This window comes from Lycium barbarum, chromosome 8 (genome assembly GCF_019175385.1).
Source record: "Lycium barbarum isolate Lr01 chromosome 8, ASM1917538v2, whole genome shotgun sequence".
Lineage (NCBI taxonomy): Eukaryota > Viridiplantae > Streptophyta > Magnoliopsida > Solanales > Solanaceae > Lycium > Lycium barbarum.
The window spans coordinates 133354976-133376506 of NC_083344.1; the positions used below are offsets into that span (position 1 = coordinate 133354976).

General features: G+C 35.2%; 1 pseudogene; it reads right to left on the bottom strand.

Annotated features, from left to right (window-relative positions):
- On the bottom strand, nucleotides 1-7550 carry LOC132607616 (N-(5'-phosphoribosyl)anthranilate isomerase 1, chloroplastic-like; annotated as a pseudogene).
- Between the last annotated feature and the right edge of the window lie 13981 nt (nucleotides 7551-21531).

A 21531-nucleotide genomic window follows, 5' to 3' on the forward strand; every position in this document is an offset into this window, starting at 1 on the left:
TGGCGATGGAAACGTCAATCTTCAATCGAGTACGGTAAAACGTGATAGACAGGTGCTTAATTATACTAACAATCAGGCCATTGGACGACTAATTCAAGCCTGCATATTCACAACTGAGGCTAATTGTTCGACCAAGTGATCCAAAAAATTTCATACAGTATATTATAATAATTGACTGGAACAAAGAATCTATCTTATTTTCCTTTGATCTTCCGCTGGTTGGCCAAGAAAGCTTACGATCTGTATTCAGCACATCTTTTTGTTCTGCGTGGCTCCACTACGATCACTTCAGATTTTATCACGCTGGAATTGCACAAGAACGTGACTACATTGATTACGTCAAGCAAGTCGGAACGAAAAAAAGAAAAAAAAAATGGGTGAGGGGTAAGGAGAAGGAAACAACAAAACATCAATTTTCAAAACTAACATTACGCAGTTTATTAGTTGTCGTCAAGGTAGTCAATCCGTCCTCCATCAAAAAAGTCACTGTCTACAGCCAATCAGTTGAACCACATGAGGGAAGTTTCACTGTTACAAAGAAAAGGATGTTTCTTTAAAAATACAAACCTGATGTATCATGAGATATTAGTCTTGGCCTACACTAATTAGCAGAGAAATTACAAGATGATCAGCACCAACATTGCAGTTGATTTAACAATCTGCACTAGGCAATTTGTAGCTAATCAATATCGACTAAAGACGTAAAGATTTCACTGCATTCATGAATGATAGTATCCGTGACTCAACCTTTTGGATTCCGTCCTGTCCACATATGCCACTACTGACATCCACTCCATTGGGTTTAAGAGCAGAAAGAGCTTCACAAACATTCTCCGGGTTAATTCCTCCAGCCAAGAGCCACCCATGTTTTGCTTCTAATTGATGGTAGCTTAAACTTAGTCCAGTTGAACCCTTTGCCACTGCAAAAGCATGTCAATACACTGTTGAACAACAGTAGTGGATTCACAAACATTCTCAGACATCAGTATCATGCTTTTATATACTCATATTTTGTCAGGACTATTTATATGCTTTACTTGTTTGTCCTTGTGCCGAGGGTCTACCGGAAATCGCCTCTCAAGATAGGTGTAAGGTCTGCGTACATTCTACCCTCCCCAGACCGCACACTTTGTGAGATTTCACTGGGTATGTTGTTGAAGAGGGGGGAGGATAGGGACGTGGAAAATTACGGATCGTGTCTAAAAACAAAAATTGAAATAACAACCACTGCATTTGAATTAACGAATTTCCAAAATTTTAAAAGATTCTTTTTTCTTTTGGAAATTCCTTTTCCCAAGTGAAAATTGGCGGTGAGAAAGAAGGTATAATTCAGCTGCTTAGACCCAATTTCATTTCAGTAGAATCAATCATTAGTTTTCATCTAAAGACGGCACATAGATAGGTGCATAAGGAATTTTATTTCATATTTTACAGTCCAACACTAACTGAACCTTAGGTATGAATTCATCCTCTAAAATGAATTCATTACTACTAGAGCTATTCTTGCTCTCATTACAATGTCACTGTTAAGTGGTTTGATTCCTATCACATTAGATTCAGTTGCTTAGTCGTGCTAAAGTTCCAAAAAAACAAGTTTGCTTTGGTATGAATGAATCCAAAAAAGGAGTTCAATAATACTAACCAAACGGAATTACATCTTTGTTATTTAGCTCAATATGGGATGGGATTAAGCTTAGTCCAAAAGAGAAGGTGTATAATTACATACACAGCCCAATGACTGGTCTCTTTGTGTGTGTATATAAGGAGAAACTGTACCTGCCACCTTTGGCACTATCCACTAGAATCCAATCAACGAGAGAAGACTCCTCATCAGAAATCGAGTTCAAAAGGCCTCCCTCTTCATTTGCATTTAGTACGTACACTATACGTTTCTCCCCGACTAAAACTGGAAAAGCATCTCGAGAACCATTTCCATGAAGCTGCTCAATTTGAACATGTTGAGCATTGAAAACAAGAAATTCAAGATGGTGAAAGATGACAGGTCCTCACCTGCACCAATTCAAGGTCTGCTGCATCAGAGGCCCTTAGTATTGTGTCAGCATTATCATCTACAAACACCCCAACTGGCTGAGCTCCATATTCCCGCGCAACCTGTGAGATTTCCTTTGCAGTAGAAAGTGAAACGGAACGTTTTGAGTTAGGCCATATGATCATACCAATAAAATTGGCTCCAGCTTCTGCTGCAAGAGCAGCATCTCTAGCTGATGTAATTCCACACATTTTGACTAAAGTCCTACTTTCTGTTTGTCTGCTTGAGCCGAGACCACTGCTGACTGATTTAAGGTGCGCATAAATCTGTTCCTGGGGGAATTCCTCACTCGAGCTCCCTTTGTAGAATATACTTCTACATCCAACAGACCTGTAAAAAGAAGATTTGTACTTCAACCAGAATTCTGGACCAGTTTAAAAAGAATCTTAAGGAAAAATCATAATAAGTTACTTTTAAAACGCCTTTCAATTGCAAATTTGCATCTTTTGCACATGTTGGTAATAGGAAATAGAATAAGACAACGTAAAAAAGGAAGGCTTCTCTCTGTAAGATTTTAAAAAGCTCAAGAAAAGTTAAATAGTGGAAAAGCAAGCCATCATAAACCAAAGCTTAACTCAATTAAAAATGTTAGGTGTAAGCTTCCTATCCAGTCCTTGTAAGCTTCTCTCTTTTGCTTTTCTGAAGAAGTTAAAAGGACAAATAGAATAAGTAATAGTTGTTGTGATTGCTCATTGGTCTTCACATCACGTGCTTTCTTAAGAGAATCCAAGTTCTCACAATTCCCAACTTATTATCTTCTTACTTTTTCTATTTCCTTGGAGGGTGGGGGTACTATAAATAAGTGCAAAGAATGCCATGTAATCCAAACTTTCACTTACCTTGACTTCCGGGAATGCCTACTACTCTTGGTTGAAGTTGAGTTCCCATGTTGAATACTGAAAAACAAAGAACCATGGCTAAGACCAAGTAAATTGAGACATTAACTGACACAATGTTATGTGCTCTTCGAACAAATTATTAAATTAAAAGGGCCTTAGAAATTTGCAGAAGTAGATCTTTGAGAACGTTAAACAAAGTTTAGCTGCTAAACAACAGCTCTTAGAAAAAGCAAATATCATAATGGCACGTCCACTGGGCTTAGAGCTTTCAGGGTGACGATATGCATTTTGATAGAGATCCAAAGCTCTTTTGCACACTACACGGAGGAACACCCCAGATATCTTTAATTTAAAGTCCATTAGTCTCTGATGAGATGACACTTGTATACATGATAGTTTGAAGTTGTCTAATGCTTCTCATACAATACTGACACACCCCTGGTGCTCAGCCCTATTAGAAAGGTGTATGTATAAAAGGAGGATATAGAGAAATATAAGTTAATGCAGAACCTGAGAGCATCTTATCTTCCTAATTCTGTTCTACCACTGTAGTGCTATGCGAGAGAGGAGAGATGCCGTGAAAAAGTCCTGCTACTCATCAAATAAAGGAACGGGTCAAACAGAGGAATTGCTAAGACATTCTAATAACTAGACTAATCATCTTATACTAGCTATTCAACAAAGAAACCCTTTAAAACTGGCAATTAGCAGACAAGCAACTAAAATCCAGAACAATGCAATGAAGTGGGAGGATTAGGACTCAAAGATCTCAGAATGCACAACATGAGCCTACTAATGAAGTGGCTTTGGAGATACAACACTGAGGAGCAAGCATTATGGAGACAGGTTATACAGTGCAGGCATGAACAAATGGGTCACTGGACTACCAAACTAGTGAATACTGCGTATGGAGTGGGGAATTGGAAATCCATCAGGAAATTATGGGAGGTGTTTATAGCAAATACAGGGGTCAGGATGTGCAATGGGAAGAAAATCTCCTTCTGGAATGATGCCTGGTTAGGAAATGAGCCTCTAAAAGACCAATTTCACTATCTGTTCGTTTTATCTTCTTCTCCCAATGCTACAGTTGAAGATCTTTGGACTCCATAAGGGTGGTATTTTCACTTTAGAAGGCTCCTTAATGACTGGTAGGTCCCTAGGGTCATTGATTTTTTCAGGAAGCTTGAAGGTTTTTCAAGCCTCAGGGAGGAGAGCAGATCGGTGACCCATGGCCATGGAAAGCAAAAGCTCCTTTCAAAGTGGTATGCTTTACTTGGTTAGTAGTTAGGAAAGATAGTCTCATCCATGATAAACTTCAGACAAGGGGTTTCCATCTCAGTTCTAGGTGTTTTCTATGTCACCAGGAAGCTGAAATCAATGGACATCTTTTCTTGCATTGTTCCATTACCAGACGACAACTTTTTGCAGCTCTAGCTCGAATTGTTTGGGTGATGCCCCAAGGTACTTTTGATTTCATATGTAGTTAGAACGGTATAAAAGGAGAAACTTGTCACAAAGAGTGGTGGAAGATTGTTCCGCTTGCATATGGTGGACTATTTGGAAAGAGAGGAATACTAGATGGTTTGAAGGCAAGAACAGTTCAATCCAGAAGATCAAGAGTTCTTGCATTTCCCAAATTTATTTTTGGTGTAAAGAACAGTTAGTAGGTGATGCAGAATCGTTACTAGACTTTTTGGCCTCATTGTAAGTTATTGTTAGGGGCTGTACTTGTAGATATGATATACCAGGCCTTCTTTTTGGGGTGTTACCAATTTCAAAAAATCCAGAACAATGCAAAGCAACATAGACCAACAAATCGTAGAGATATCCAGAGCGTTTCACTACATGATTAAATTCTAGAATAAGTAAAATGTAAATATAAACAAAGGATATCTTATGTCTGTTCGGAATCTAAGGGGTCGTTTGGTTTGGGTTTTAGAAGAGCTAATACCCACAAAAAAAGTCAGCATAAGCTTATAAATGGTTGGGATTTGAGGATAATTAATTTCCATATATAAAACAGCATCAATTAATACAACTCCTCGTTGCTTCTTTTTGTTTTCCATATAAATAACACCTGCATAAGTCCAAACAGATATGGAATAGTGTGCTAGAAAGGTGTGATAAGAAGTTGTCCAAATGGAAGAAAAAATACTTGTCTTTGGGTGGGAGAGTCATATTGGTAAACAGTGTATTAGATTCATTGCCCACTTATATGGTGTCTATCTTCCCTTTACCTGTGAGTCTTAAGAGGAAGATTGATGCTCTCTGGAGGAACTTCATTTGGCAAGGGAACAAAGTAAAGGGGCTATCATCTAGTACATTGAAAAACTCTCACAATCAGTATAAAGGAAAGAGGTTTAAGAATCAGAAATTTGAGAACCACAAGAGCATACTTATGAAATGGCTCTGGAGCTACCTACGGGAGAAACATGCTTTCCGGAGGAAAGTGATATGTGAAAAGTATGGAGATAAAGGTCATTGGTGCACAGGTGTAGCAGTCAATTCCTACGGGGTGAGTGTATGGAGATCCATAAGATCTCTCTGGCAAACTGTTAAGATTAACATCAGCATTTAGGTGGGGAATGAAGCAAAGAATTCCTTCTGGAACGATGTCTGGTTAGGGAATTGTCCTCTCAAACACAGTTTCCCTTACTTATACTACTTAGCTCAGCAGCCAGATGCCACTATAGCTGAATATTGGAACTTCGGCTTTAGAAGACTTCTCAATGATTGGAAGATAACAAAAACGATTGAATTTTTCAAGCTCCTGGAAGTTTCAAAGGCTCAGTGAAGCAAGATGATAGACTGAATTGGGACAACAATTGCAGAGGAGTCTTCATGTAAAATCTGCCTATGAGACTCCAAACAACAATGCCCAGCAACATGGACCCAGGCCCCAGGGTATGGAAGCACATCTGGAAGCCCAAAGTCCCTTTTAAAGTGAGTGTTTTCTGTTGGTTGGTGACAAAGCAAGCTGTCCCAACTCATGAAAGTCTAATGAAGAGAGGCATGTTCCTGTGCTCTAAGTGTTTTTTGTGTGGCATGGCCAATGAAACAAACAACCATCTTTCATTCACTGCCAGGTTAAGAACAGATTATGGCAGCTATTCATGAGTATGAGAGGGCTGAGTTGGGTAATTCCAAGAAATAATATGGAGCTGATGGAAACTTGGGACAATGTAGTTGCTGGAACATGTCAGAAGAAGTGGTGGAGTCTCATTCCTGCATATATATGGTGGGCAGTTTGGCTGGAAAGAAATTCCAGATGCTTTGTAGGATCAGCAAATACTGAACAGAAAATCAAAATGTATGTATATTTAGTTTTACTTTTGGAGTAAAGAAGCTTTTCTACAAGACATAGAGTCACTAGTTGATCTCATACGGTCCCTGTAACTGGTACAAGACCCGGTTTTTGGGTTTTCCTGGTACAAGACCAGGTTTTTGGGTTTTTCTCTATTGGAAGTCTTGTATCTAGGGGATGTATGTCTTAGCACTATCTTTGTGCCGAGACCTCTTTTTCCTGTAATTAATGAAAACCTGTTACCATTTTTAAAAAAAAGCTATGTGGGAATCTATGCATTATTTTATGCCGGATAGAATGTGAAATAAGAATGCCGAAATCAGTAATACAACAACGCCTCACTACCAAACAAGTTGGGCGCCGATATTAGTAATACATGGATTAAAAATGTTAAAAAGACAACGTTAACCCTCACAATAGGGAAAAAACAATTATTTTATTTAAAAAGTAAATAAATATTTTAAACTATACATTGTATACTAATGTAAAATATCAAACTAAACCCCCAACAAGAAATAATCCCAGCATTATGCAATCCCTGCATTATGCAATCCTTGCATTACTAATCCCTACATTACCATTCCCTAGATGACTAATCCAGGCATAACTAAACCAAAGAATGGCTTAACGGAATTGAATGGAAGATTAAATGTACAAGGCCATTGATAAGCCAAGATGGGTTTCCTCTCTCTGAGTAATTTAAAAGGCATATCAAATGGGTGAGCTTGGTCATATATTTGGATGTTTATAGAGTTCAATCCTTCTAGAAGTAATCCTAGACCTCATATAATAGAGGTGGGTCATAGTACTTATGGAAGAAATGCATTCCAGTTGTTGTAGGACTGGTTGATGGAGTTGTACTATTACTTGTTTTAGGAGGATTGGATACTACTTAAGTACGAAAGACAAGAAAGTTGTGCGCAGATACTGGTCACAGCAGTTGACATAGCTGAGAAAGTTCTTTTCAAGATAACATTTTCTTCATGGAGATACTAATTGACTCTCTAAAAAAGGCTGATTTTCATGAAAAAGCAAGGATGAAGCTTGAGCTACAGATACTAAACTTCTAACAAATAAGTTAATCTTGACAACTTCAAATCCAAAGGAAAGGAAAGGAAAAGAATTTGCAGACTTACAAGTATATAGAAACGAATTGATAAAGTGCTAGAGATTGAGCTGAAGTTCCAAGATACAGAAGAGTCGGGCATGCACTATTCAAGGTTATCACTTCAGCAGAGATTTGTGCATTCCTAAACTGATTTGTTGAATTTGTGAATGTGTAAGGTTGGAGGGAAATGGCAACAAGAACTTCTGAGATTCTTATTTGAACAATTAAGCAAGCTCGACCTACAAAATGTGCGGAGTATCATTAGCCAAATGTACCTAGTACAAAATATACAAGTTGTTTTGCTCAATTTGTAAAATAGATTTTTGCATTTCTCTTTTGATTTCTGCCTTAAGTTTCCAACATAGACATAAACTTCAGATAGCTAGACAAGCAGAGATTCCTGCTTCATCTAAGTTTTTGTTTTTAGCTCACTGACTATTTGCCTTGAACAAACAAAACCCTTGTAGTTTCTGGTGCTTAGGAACTAGTATACCAGTTCTTTCCTCATGTTTTGATTCTTTTTTTGGGCTTTAAACACAGTACAATTATAAATTTCCAGTAGACCACTGCATTCCAATAACTTCATTTTTTAAACACCACGTTTAATTGTTTTGAATTAGTACTCCTTTGTTGATTCAATAAATTCCAATGCATAGAAACTTAGAGCTTTCTATACATTCAGTTTTTTAGTTTTAGTAAGAGTCCAATACTTTAGCTATAGAAGCAGCGTTGTCAAAGGGGCGCTTAAAGCGAGCTTAAGCCCTGAAGCGAGGCTCAAATGACGACGGCGACTGACAGGAACGGTGATGGTGATTAGGGTCAGAGAGAGGGAGAGAAAACGTGAGAGGAAGAGAGATACAGAAATGTGAAAAAGAATCTGATTTTAATTTTATTTGACTAAGATGGAAAAATAAAGTAAAGGTCACAAGAAAGTTCACTGATTACAAATTGTGACAAGTTACGGTCAAATTTATCTTAAAAATATGATTAAGTTAAATGAGATTCAATTATAATTTTTAAAACTTTTTAATTTTTTATAAAATATAAAAAAATCCCAATTTAATTCCAAAAAATACATCAGTCCCCTTCTCCTCCTCGCACCCCTCTCCCGGCCCACACCCCTTTACCTCCAAATTTTTATTTTTTAAAAAAAAAAATTAATATTTTTTATTTGCTTTTTGACCAACCCCTCCTCCGCCCAAAATATTTTTATTTTTTAAAATTTTTTATTTGTTTTTTCACCAGCCACCCCCCTTCTCCTCTCTCCCACCCCAAAAATATTTTTTTTTAACTTTTGATTTTCTTTATTTATTTTTTCACCCCCCCCCCCCTCCTCCTCCCACCCCTTCTTTGTTTTAAAAAAAAAAGTTTTGCAAAGTTTTTGTTTTTTTGCACTACCCCCACCCAAAAAAATGATTTTTTTTAACAGCCCCCACTCCTCCTCCTCCCACCCCTCCCCCCCCCCCCCCCCCCCCAAAAAAAAAATAGAAAAGTTTTTCTTTTTGTGTTTTTGCACCCACCACCCTTGCACAAAAAAATTGTTTTAAAAAAAGAAGTTTCGCAAAAAAAAAATTTTTGTTTTTTTTTTTTGCACTACCCCCGCCCCTACCCCCACCTAAAAAAATGATTTTTCTTGAAAAGAAGTTTTGAATTTTTTTTTTTTTTGGTTTCTTACTTCCCCCACCCACCCAAAAAAAAATTATCTTTTAAAAAAAAGTTTTGAAAAGTTTTTATTTTTTATTTTTTGCACCCCACCCACTCCAAAAAAAAAATCTTGAAAGGAAGTTTTGAATTTATTTATTTTTAGGTTTAGGAAAAGTTTGGATAAAATCTAGGTTGTTGTTGTTGTGTGTTTGTAGTGAAATAAATGGTTTTTCTATTGTTGTCCTGGTATGGTTCAGCGTTTAGGAAAATATATCCAACAGATAGTTTTTTTGTTCTTGTCCTGGTATTTATCTGGTTCTGTTTGTAGAAGATAACCAATAGATTTGTAGTTGTTGCAACAAGTTCTACACTTTTTGCAACAAGTAGACAATCTGTTGCAACGATTCACTAATCTGTTGGACATAGCTTCAGTTATTTGCTTCTGTTTGTAGAAGATATCCAACAGATTTGTAGTTGTTACAGCTCTACGCTTGTTGTAACAAGTAGACAATCTGTTGCAATAACTACAAATCTCTTGGGCATAGCTTCAGTTATTTGGTTCTGTTTGTAGAAGATATCCTACAAATTTGTAGTTGTTACAACAAGTTCTACACTTGTTGCAATAAGTAGACAATCTGTTGCGGCAACTACAAATCTGTTGGACATAGCTTCAGTTATGTCGGTTCTGTTTGTAGAAGATATCCAACAGATTTGTAGTTATTGCAACAAGTGTAGTGCAACAAGTTCTACACTTGTTGCAACAAGTAGACAATCTATTTATGAATTAGCAAATCTTGAGGAAAGATATAGTCAAATTGACAGCCAAACTGACAATCAATCCTCAGAAAGAGATGAAGAACAGAGCCAAGAAGCAATAGAAAGAAACAAAGAAAGTGAAGAAAAACTAGAAGATGAAGAAACTAATGATGGAAATGAAGGAGATGAAGTAGATCAAGGAAATCTGCTACACCCCAGAAGGCAGTTGCTGAATAAATTTTTACTTCAGTTGTGGTATTTGGAGCCAAGGTGGTTGTTTAACAATTTCTATTTTTTTTTTTTTTTTTTTGTCCTTTATGTTATTTGTGAATGATGTTTATAAACTTATTTCTTTTGATTAGTTGTGGTATTTGGAGCCAAGGTGGTTGTTGAACAATTTCTGTTTATGAACTTATTTATTTTGCTTACTAATTGTTGCAACAAATGCATACAGTTGTTGAAGAAGTTTCAACAAGTTACTAATCTGTTTCAACAAGTTACTAATCTTTTTAAACAAGTTGCTTAGTTGTTGCAACAAATGCTCCTCTCCAACTAGTCAAGTGGCTTTCACTCCTTCTACTCTAAACTACTGTGTGCCTATTTGGAGTTTTTCACAGTCAAAGTCAAAGGTTTGTTGGTGGCAAGATCGGCATGCCTTCTAGTTGTAGTTGACTTTAAGTGCACCTGAACTACCCATAGTCGTACTCACCTTGTTGGAAAAAAATCAAACAATTGCTTAAATTATTGCAAAAACTAAAAAATAGGTCGCAACAGATGAGTTAATTGTTGCAACAGATCATACATTTGTTGAAGAAGTTGCAACAAGTTACTAATCTGTTTCAACAGATGGATCAGATGTTTAAGTAAGTTGCATAGTTGTTGCAACAGATTAATCACCTTGTTTGAATTATTGCAACAACTTACTCATATGTTGAAGCAGGTATTTCATATGTTGTAACAACTTACTCATATGTTGCAGCAGATATCTCATATGTTGCAACAACTCCTCCATTGTTGCAACATATTCACGATATTGATCACATTGAACTTCTTTGTTTATACTGAATAACATTGAATTCATTTTTTTATCACTAAATATGGTCGAATTAAGTACTTTACATCAAATCACTCTAATGATCACTCGATTGAGGAAGAATACACTTAGAATTGCCCATCTAATCCATGAAATTACTATCTAATCCATTAAGGATGTTAGTAGATATATATACTCATCACTAAATACTATTTATTTCCTTTGTTTAACACTAAATATGGATGAATCAAGTAGTTCACATCAAATCACTCTAATGATCACTCGATTTAGTGCATACTGACTTAGTAGATCATCTCTCTTGACTCAAAATACATCAAATTGATTAAGTATTATACATTGATCACTAAATATCATTGATTTCCTTTGTTTATCACTAAATATGGGTGAATCAAGTAGTTCACATCAATTCACTCTAGTGATCACTCTATTTAGTGCATACTGACTTAGTAAATCATCTTTCCTAACTCAAAATGCATCAAATTGATTAATTATTATACATTGATAACTAAATATCATTGATTTCCTTTGTTTATCACTAAATATGGGTGAATCAAGTAGTTCACATCAATTCACTCTAATGATCATTGGATTTAGTGCATGCATACTGACTTAGTAGATCATCTTTCCTGACACAAAATACCATCAAATTGATTAAGTATTATATATTGATCACTACATATCGTTGATTTCCTTTGTTTATCACTAAATATCATTGATTCCCTTTGTTGATCACCAAATATGGGTGAATCAAGTAGTATCTGTTATAGCAAGTGTAGTATTTGTTGCAACAACTGTAGTATCTGTTGAAGCAAGTGACATAGTTGTTGAACAGGTCCTTACTCTTGTTGGATAAACACAACAAGTTACGCAGTTTTTGCAACAAGTCACTCCACTTGTTGGAAAAACCCCAACATGTAACTTAGTTGCTGCAACAAGGCCTATTAGTTGTTGCAACAGATTGCTTACTTATTGGAAATCTTTTAGCAGTTGGATAAAATCCAACAAGATACTAGTTGATGCAACAAGTCGTGTTACTTGATGGATAAAACCCACCAAGTTATAGAGCTATTGCAACAGATTCATTACTAGTTGGAAACTGTTCAGCAATTTATTAAAAAGAATACACACATTTGTGATTTGAACACGATCAACATATCATATAAACCATGTTCACAAACACCAAGAACATAAATTGTCATTCTAAAAAAAACAACATTAAAATGTCATAAAGTTCCAAAAAATAACTATTATTACAACACAGTGCAATTAACAACTATGGAGCATTTCGGCTTGGACATGTTATTTTTTGTGCCAGCTGTTTTGCATAAAGAGCATTTGTTTTTCCTCGTTCGCAATGATTCTCCGATTCCATGCCTCCTCTTTGTCCGCCTTCTCCGGGTTTGCTAGGATCAACATATGGAGGAGGTATCTCTCTCTCTACTTCAAAACTTCTTTTCAAGAATTTTTTTTTTGGGGTGCGTGGTGCAAAAAATAAAAACTTTTCAAAACTTTTTTTTTTGGGTGGGTGGGTGGACTAAGAAACCAAAGAAAAAAATTTCTTTTCAAGTTTTTTTTTGCCGGGGTGGGGGGGGGGGGGGGCTCAGGCTGGGTTGGGGGTGGCGCAAAAAAGCAAAAACAAAAACTTTTCAAAACTTTTTTTTAAAATAAAATTAATTTTTTTTGGGAGGGTAGGGGTGGTAGGTGGGGCAAAAAAACAAAAACAAAAAAAACTTTTCAAAATCTTTTTTAAAAAAACATTTTTTTTGTGGGGTTTGGGGTGGGGTGGATGGGATGCGGTGGTGCAAAAAATCAAAAACAAAAACTTTTCAAAACTTTTTTAAAATAATTTTTTTTTGGGAGGGTGCGGGGTGGTGGGGCGGGGGGATGGGTGGTACAAAAAAACAAAAAAAAAACTTTTCAAAATCTTTTTTTAAAAAAATATTCTTTTTGGTGGGGGGTGGGCCTGGGGGTGGGGGTGGGGGGCAAGGGCGGGGGTTGTGCAAAATACCAAAAATAAAAACTTTTCAAAATTTTCTTTTAGAATAAAATTAATTTTTTTTGGGAGGGTGCAAGGGGAGGGTGTGGGTGGAAAAAGAAAACAAAAAAAAACTTTTCAAAATCTTTTTTAAAAAAACATTTTTTTTGTGGGGGGTGGGGGTGGGGGCAGGGGGTCGTGGGGGGGAGGGGGTATTTTATGGTTTATATAGGTTGGGTCAAAGTGTTAATAATAAAACTTGGGGGCAAAGTGTAAAGAATAAAGTTTGGGGTCAAAGTGTTAAAAATATAACTTTGGGGCAAGTCAAAACTCCCTAATCACTAATCCAAAGTTTATCACTCCTACTCAATAAAAAAAACTATAGTTACCCCAACTCAATTTTGAGACTTTTTTGTTACCCTTAATTAAAAGCCCCGACTAAGATGAGGTCGGTATCTTTAATTTTTAGTTTAAAAGAATACCGACTCAGTTTATTAGTAATAATTTATAATATTTTTAATTAAATAAACCCACGTCATGAGGTCGGTTATTTTAATTATTTGATTTTTAATTTAAAAGAATATCACGAGGTCGGTTTATTAAAGATAATTTAGAATACTTACTATCAAATAAATTTCTGACCTAGTGAAGCGGTACATTATTTTTTCAAATTTTTGTACAATATTACCGACCTCATCAGGTCGATTTATTTTTATTTTTAAAAAATATTACGCCTTTAGAATACTTACTATCAAATAAATCAACGTATTTTAAAAAGTATTTTTTTAAGTACTTTTCAAAAAAGCATTTTTAGCAAAAAACAATTTGTGTTTGGCCAATTAATTAAAAAAACACTTTTGAGCAGCCATTAGTGTTTGACCAAGCTTTTAAAAAGTGTTGTTGTTTGTATTTTTCTCAAAAGTACTTTTTAAAAAACTGCTTTTAGGCAAAAACTGTTTTTTTTAGCTTCTGAAAAACTGCTTCTGCTACTCCCCAGAAGCACTTATTTTCTCCCAAAAGCTTGGCCAAACACCTCACTTTTTTTTCAAATAAGTACTTTTGGGGGGAAAATAAGCTTGGCCAACAGGCTAGTAATCTAACTTGAGTCATGTTGTTAATATGTTTTTAAGCAAAAACCTTGTTATAAGGATGGTAGATGGTGTTGAGGTTGTATTGAGGATATTATACTTGAGAAAAGGACCAAAATCATCCATAATGTTTGGGTTTGGATCAAAATCATACATATTCTTTCACATGGTGCACTAATAGTACATTATGTTTGCATAAGTGGTGCACTTTTAGTCACAATCACAAATAAATTTAACGGAAAAGAACAAAAATGCCCCTGAACTTTTAGAAAAGGTATAAAAATACCCTTTATTCATCTATTTTGCTAAAACTACCCCTCAATTCAACTTTTTGGCTCATTTATTCCCCTTGACTAACAGACAACACTAATTTTTTTTTTTAAAAAAAAAAAAAAAAATTGCACATGACATTTTATTACTGAAAAATTGATTTATTCTTTTAAAAAGAAATCTGAAACCTTGGAATTTTTTTAAATTTGGAAAACTTTTTTTTAACGAGTAAAACCTTGACTAACGGACAACACTAATTTTTTTTCTTTTCAAAATGTGAAAAATTGGATTTTTATAAAAATCTGAAAAAATTAAATTTTTTATGGAAAAACTGTGTTTAAAAAAAAACAGAAAACTATCTTTTTTTAAATCTAGAAGAAAATTATGGAGTATTAGTTTTGCACATTTTACTTAAAAAAACAATCAGTTTTTCAGATTTAAAAATTGAATTTTCTAAAAAAAAAAAATGGGGTTTCCACCCGTTAAATTTTTTTTTCCAAACTTAAAAAAATTCCACATGTTTTAATGAAAATCCAATTCTGTTTTTATATATATATATATATATATATATATATATATAAAAGGCTTACTACATTTGTTTTTTTTAAGAAATGGATGTTGAAAAATTATTTTTCCTTATTCTACAAATAACGATTTTTCAGATTTCTTTTTAAAAGAATAAATCAATTTTTCAGTAATAAAATGTCATGTGCAATTTAATTTATTTTTTTTAAAAAAAAAATTAGTGTTGTCCGTTAGTCAAGGGGAATAAATTCTCAAAAAGTTGAATTGAGGGGTAGTTTTAGCAAAATAGATGAATAAAGGGTATTTTTATACCTTTTCTAAAAGTTCAGGGGCATTTTTGTTCTTTTCCGTTAAATTTATTTGGGATTGTGACTAAAAGTGAACCACTTATGCAAACATAATGTACTATTAGTGCACCATGTGAAAGAATATGTATGATTTTGATCCAAACCCAAACATTATGAATGATTTTGGTCCTTTTCTCTATTATACTTGGTATAATTGGAAGAAGAAAGTGTATAAGTGTCATATACAAAGTGTATATTGGGCTTTTTTGATATAAATCTTGAAGTTAGAAATGAATTAGAAGTTCACGGAAAAATGCAACGAAACTAACGCATACGACAAAGTAACAAAAAGAGAAAAATAGTTTGTGAAGATGGAAATTTGCTTGCAATTGGTCATAAACCAAAACGCGAAAACCACCAAAATTTGTAGAATAGGCATAAGAAAATTTGATAAATTCAGTGTGAGTCGTAAAGCGACGAAAATTGGTCGAAAATGAATTGACAGAACTAAATCCCAAAGACAACATGGAACCGCGCCCCTCTCAAATCTCCAAACGTCCCTCTCAAAAAACACTACCATTTTAAGCAATATAGGTTGAATTTCTGCAAAAGAGAAATTTCTACAAATTGTAAACATACCAACTCAGGATAATCCTAGGAATTTTGCTATGCTAACAACCAGTGAAGAAACGGAACGCTTGTTCCTAAATTGTACATTTTTTAAAAAAATATTTTTTCATATTCCGGATTAGCATGTTTACCTTTGCATAATTACTTCAAGTGGTTTATACAACCTGATTATAGTGATTATTCACCTGCAAAAAGTTCTTAAGCTCAGGAGACTAAACTCCTCGAGGAAGTACGTGTTGATGATACCTATTGAACACTTGCTTGTGTCTAAAGAAGTTCAAAATTTCTTTATTCTATATCGAGAAGGATGAAAAGCTCTAGCTATTGAGCTTTGTTGCTAAATAGTACAAGTTGCTTAAATGTATTGATACAGTATACCACATACACATTATTATCAATTTATTTCAAACAAGACCTTCCAGCTTGATTTGTTTTTCTCCTTCTGAGTTGTATTTATAGACATTTCTCTTTCTTTTTGAAACTTCAAAATGAAGATTGAGATGCTAGAGACTGACACATTTTGCGTTTTAGATCAGCATACAGTTTCTGATCATTGTTTTTGTTTGACTTGCAGTCTCAGGACCGCGGCCCTCATGGTGTACATCGTAACATGTACCGCAGATGTATGCAAACTTCTTTTGGCATCTGATTTGGCTTTTGAAATGTTTCTTTGAGCTACCTCAGCTGATTCAGTCTATTTTGCTTGCTTGATTCTTTGAAATCAGTCCTCCTGTCCTGACAAATGTAGTCCCAAGTAAAAGGTGGTCTCAAATGTTGGTTTCTTTTCCTGCAGGTAATCCTTCATTTGCTTTTTCTGTTTGTTTGGGTGGGTGGGTAAGTGGTTACAAGAGAGTGCCCAGTGAACCCCTTCCTTCTATCTGATCTGAACCAACAAAGTCACATGATGATGACTATCTTGATTCACCAAAGGGCAGCCCGATGCACTAAGCTCCCGCTATGCGCGGGGTCCGGGGAAGGATCTGCAAGAGGCTGTTTCCATGTCTCGAACCCGTGACCTCCTAGTCACATGGCAGCACCTTTACCAGTTACTTCAAGGCTCCCCTTCACTATCTTGATTCACCGTTTGTCAACCCTCTTGTCATAGGGTTTTTTTTTAAAAAGTTTAGGGGCGGGAGGAGGTGCGAAGGCCATTCAATTGTGGTGCTTCAGCAGTTCATTGAAGATGAAGATTCAAATATCCCTGGTCATCTTAGGTTTGTGTGAACTTTGTATTAAGTTCACATTATCCTCTGTCTTTTTGGACATTGTTGCAGTTAGATTCATGTTTGTCAAATGCATCTATCATTTTTGGTTGAGTTCCTATTTAGTCGTATAGTAGTTCTCTCCTAAACACATGGTCTCCAATGTCTTGGAATTCCTTAAGGTTTATTTTACATCTAACCGTTACTTTCTAAAGATTAGATTAGTAGTTGGCAGATGAATTGAAATATAATCAAATGTTGCCGAGAGTATCTGCTAACGATGTGCTGATCTAATCCACTGTTTATCTTAACTTTCATTCTACGTGATCTTTATTGCCATTCTTCATTGGTTTCTACAGGATTGGAAGGAGTGATTTGGGAATGTTGCTGAGCTGATGTTTCTTACAAGAATTGTTATACCGATAAATTTGGAATCCATTTGAGAGTTTTGAAATGTAAAGCTAACATACGAATAATCTTGTTAAGTTCTTCGCAAGTTCATAGGAATGTCGAGTTAACTCATGCTAAGGGTTTTTGATCTTCATCATTACATATTTGGCTAACCACCCCGGGCCCTTCCTGTATTCTCTGCAAATTTTGGCTATTTGTCTCGTGTCAAATATTATCTATTGTCATGAATTTTCCGAAAAAATAGTTATTTTTACAAAAGAATGCTCAAATATGCCATCGAATTATCAGAAATGACTCATTTGTGTCACTCGTTAATAGTTTGGCTCATTTATGTCATCGCTATTACCAAAATGGCTCATTCATGTCATTTTTCATTAATGGTGGTTTTACAAAACCAGATATGACACATAGCATCAAATTATTGGTCCACGTCATTTAATAAAAAACCAGCTCAAAATAAATCCTAATTCAAACCAAAATCCGACCCGTTGACCCGACCCACCCAGATCCTATTCCTATTTGCCCCCTCTTTTTTCATTCCCTTTCATTATACGATTGAAAAGCCTTAATCTCACTCATCTCCTCTCCCCTGCTTTGTTGTTGCTATTGTTACTACTATTATGATTATAGTTTGGATCTTTTTACATTTCTTTGTGGTTCATGATTAAGAAATTTCTCAAAATGGGGTTGTTGATGTTCGATACAGAGAGTTCTTTTTTGGAAGTTGAACAACTAAAGCTAAGCGTAACTGTGACCACATGAAGGGAAAAAAAAAGGACAGATGAATGAAAAAAAGATCAATCTTTTGTACTCTTGTTTCTAATTAAAGAACTAGTAATATAATAAAAGCAACCTCCAAAATGAAAGGGAATGAAAGAGGTGTAGGGAAATAGGCTGGGTGGGTCAGGTCACCAGATCGGGTTTTGGTTTAAATTAGGATTTATTTGAGCTGATTTTTTATTAAATGATGTGGACCAATAATTTGATGCCACGTGTCATATCGGATTTTGTAAAACCACCGGTAATGAAATAGTATGGATGAGTTATTTTAGTAATGGCGATGGCATAAATGAGTCAAACTATTAACGAGTGTTATAAATGAGTCATTTCTGATAGTTCGATGACATATGTGAGCCTTTTCCGTTATGTTTATCTTGGCAAACTTTTAAACTCGTTCTTTTTCTAAGCTTAGAAACAGTCAAGCATCGACTCAACCTGTGAACAGAATCTTGTTGGTCTGGGATTTCTTGTAGATTCTACCATTATAATAAGGAACAATTTTAACCATCAAAAAAGAAAAAGAAAAAGAAAAATTGGGTGACTATTGTTTCGTAGAATTAGTCAAACAACCAACTTTGACTAAGCCAACTTTGACTAACTTGGTATTAAGGTGTAGTTGATTAATTGTAACACCCTTAAATATCCTTTAAATGAAAAAAAAGGTCATTCGCACAAATGTCCTCTTTCGAGGGTCGTCTTTAATTTTTGCTCTTCGGCACTTTAAGTGTCACGCTCCAAACCATGGTCTGGGCATAACACGGCACTCGGTGTCTGACTACATGTGACCGAGCAAACCACATGGCTTGCTAAATGAACATGGGGCATGAACTGAATGCGGAATATAACTTTAAAACATGGATAGTCTGAATAACATGAGTTATCGTAATACTAATGAAAATACTGTTTAAACATGATGCGGAAATAATCTGAAAATATAATAAATGTTAAGCCAATACTGGCTATACGACTCTAAACATCTGACGTGACATAACTGACTAGCCTATGAAACCTCTGACTTGAATATGACTACTAAACTGTTTACTGGGACAAGGGCCCCGGCATGCCTTTATTGCAAAACTAACATGAAATATAAATACTGACTAAACCCCGAATGAGACGAGGCTCACCAAAAAGCTGATACGAGCAGTGTCCTAACGAGCTAATCTGTCGTCCTGTAAATCTGCATCGTAAAATGGAGGCCCCCAGGTAAATAAAAAGGGGCGTTAGTAGATTCGAATTGTACTGGTATGTAAAGCAACTAAATGAAATAAGCATGACACATGGAAATAATAGAACTGAAACTGTATCTGTAAGCTGAACATGAACATGAGTCATCTAACATGAGTATATATACATATATATATAACATGAGTAAAAGCATTTTTAGTTGGGAGAGCATTAATATAACTGACAACGTGAATCACCACGTGAGTACATGGAGTCTGGTATCTAGCCCGACTAGCAGGGCAATCTCATACCTTGCCAGGGGTATGAGACATAAACATGACATCAAAGGATCCAATCAATAAAACATGAAGGAATCGTCCTAACTGGGCGGAGCATTCCTTATCCTATGTTGGCAAGCGTAGTTTCAGGCTATCTAAGCCTTTTCGGTAATCTGTGCAACTTCCAAAACATGAACATAAAAGTAGGTGGCATCTAAGCCTATGGTTTTCTTAAACACGATTTGTGAACATGAATTGTAAGTATAATATAACATGAATATATAATTACATAATATACTTGTATGGAAACATAGAGACATATAGGATTTTCATGAAAATAAGCATAATAGTTCATCTTGCATTTAAGAACCCATAAAATGCAAAGTATGAGTTTTCATGGAGTATGGACAGATTCTCAATAACCAAAATGGAATATCAAGATCACAATAACGAATTATTAAATATAAACATGTTGTATTATTGTACATGTACTTGGGGTTATCATGAACATGTCAAGAACCCTAGTTTTAGGTGAACTTTCATATAATCATGGAAGAACATGGCGTGGGGAAGAACTATGATGTTCTTACACGTAGATAGAAACTCTACATACCTTAATCTCTCCACAATAAGTGATAAAGTTAGTGTCTTGAAGAAAAAATCCAAAAGCCTGAACCTTACCCTTGAATTTGAGTTTTCTTGGAAACCCTAAGTTAGGAACAATGATTTCCTAATTAGATTACATGAATACATGTTAGAAGTGACTTAGAAAGGCTTGGAATGGCTTACCTTAATGTCTTGGATTGATGGGAGAAGAGGAACTTTGTTCTAGGGCTTGAAGGAATGAAAAATAGAATTAGAAGACTGAATTGGTGTATTTATACTTAACTGTGTCGGGAGAAATACGGACCATAAATATAGTCCGTATTTTGAGATACGGTCCATATTTTATGGATCGTATTTTATCATGGCACAAAACAGAATGTCGAGGCTGAATTTTTCATAAAATACGGCCACAAAATAAGGATCGTATTTATGGGCCACATTTCATTAGACAGCTCTGCGACCCTTCAGTAAAACAACCATAATTTTTTGTACAGATGTGCGTTTGACCTCCACAATATACCATTAGAAAGGTATTTCAAAGAGCTACAATTTAATTGGGGAAGTATTCCCAAATTCCCAATTAATAAAGGGGTTATAGTCACTTGAATTAAGATCTTCTGCAAACTCACTTGAAAACATGCTCCGTAGAGTGGCTTTCAACTTTGCTTTGTCCAAAGACTCTTCTTATGACTTGATTAGTTTTCAAAACACTTCTTATACTCCTAATATTGGTTCCATTATACCCCCGTCTTATGAGTCGAACTCTAGCCTGAATGCACGAGGTGTTACATTAAGTGGCCAAAAATAACCCTGAGATTCTGGGTTCGAACCCCAATAGAGTATTAAAAAAAAATCGCAAGGTGGGCTGCCCTCTGTAGAAACGCAGTAGAGTAAAAAAAAATCGTAAGAGAAGGTTTCGCAGCAAACTATACCTATTCGGGGTAAAGCTATGCCTTAAGACATAGTTCTGTAGAAATTAAGTTATCTTATAGAATTATGCCTTAAGGCATAGTTTCTATATAGAAGTTAGGGATAATTTCGGAGACTTCCCCTTAGGTTTAGCTGCATAACACTCACCTCCCATGTTGTTTGAGATATTACGTTTACCCCTCTTATTTTGATATTTTTGTAACCAAACTCGTTTATATGATAATATCCCGAAACTGCCCTTGTCATCCACCTTTTACGAATTATAGTTTTTTAAGTCCTCCCGAATTTCTCAAAATTAAAGAAGGTTTCAGGGACTGATAACTTCATATTAAAACGAATATCAAATTCCTTGGCATGTTTATCTGATGCTACCTTGGTAGATTGCAAACAACTGGTATAAAATTTTACCTTTAAAGTAATAAGTGAATTTTAATTTCTCAAAAAGAAATTAAATGTGTTTCTTAATTAAATCGAATGGAGTTATAGTAAATCTAATAGAACTCCACTCACTCTCTCTCTCGTTATGGTTAATTATTTACATTTTATACTAGGGATCTTTGTATATATTCAAATTTTCATGAAAAATAAACTTGGATTTTTCATTTTTCGTCTACTGAACGATAACTA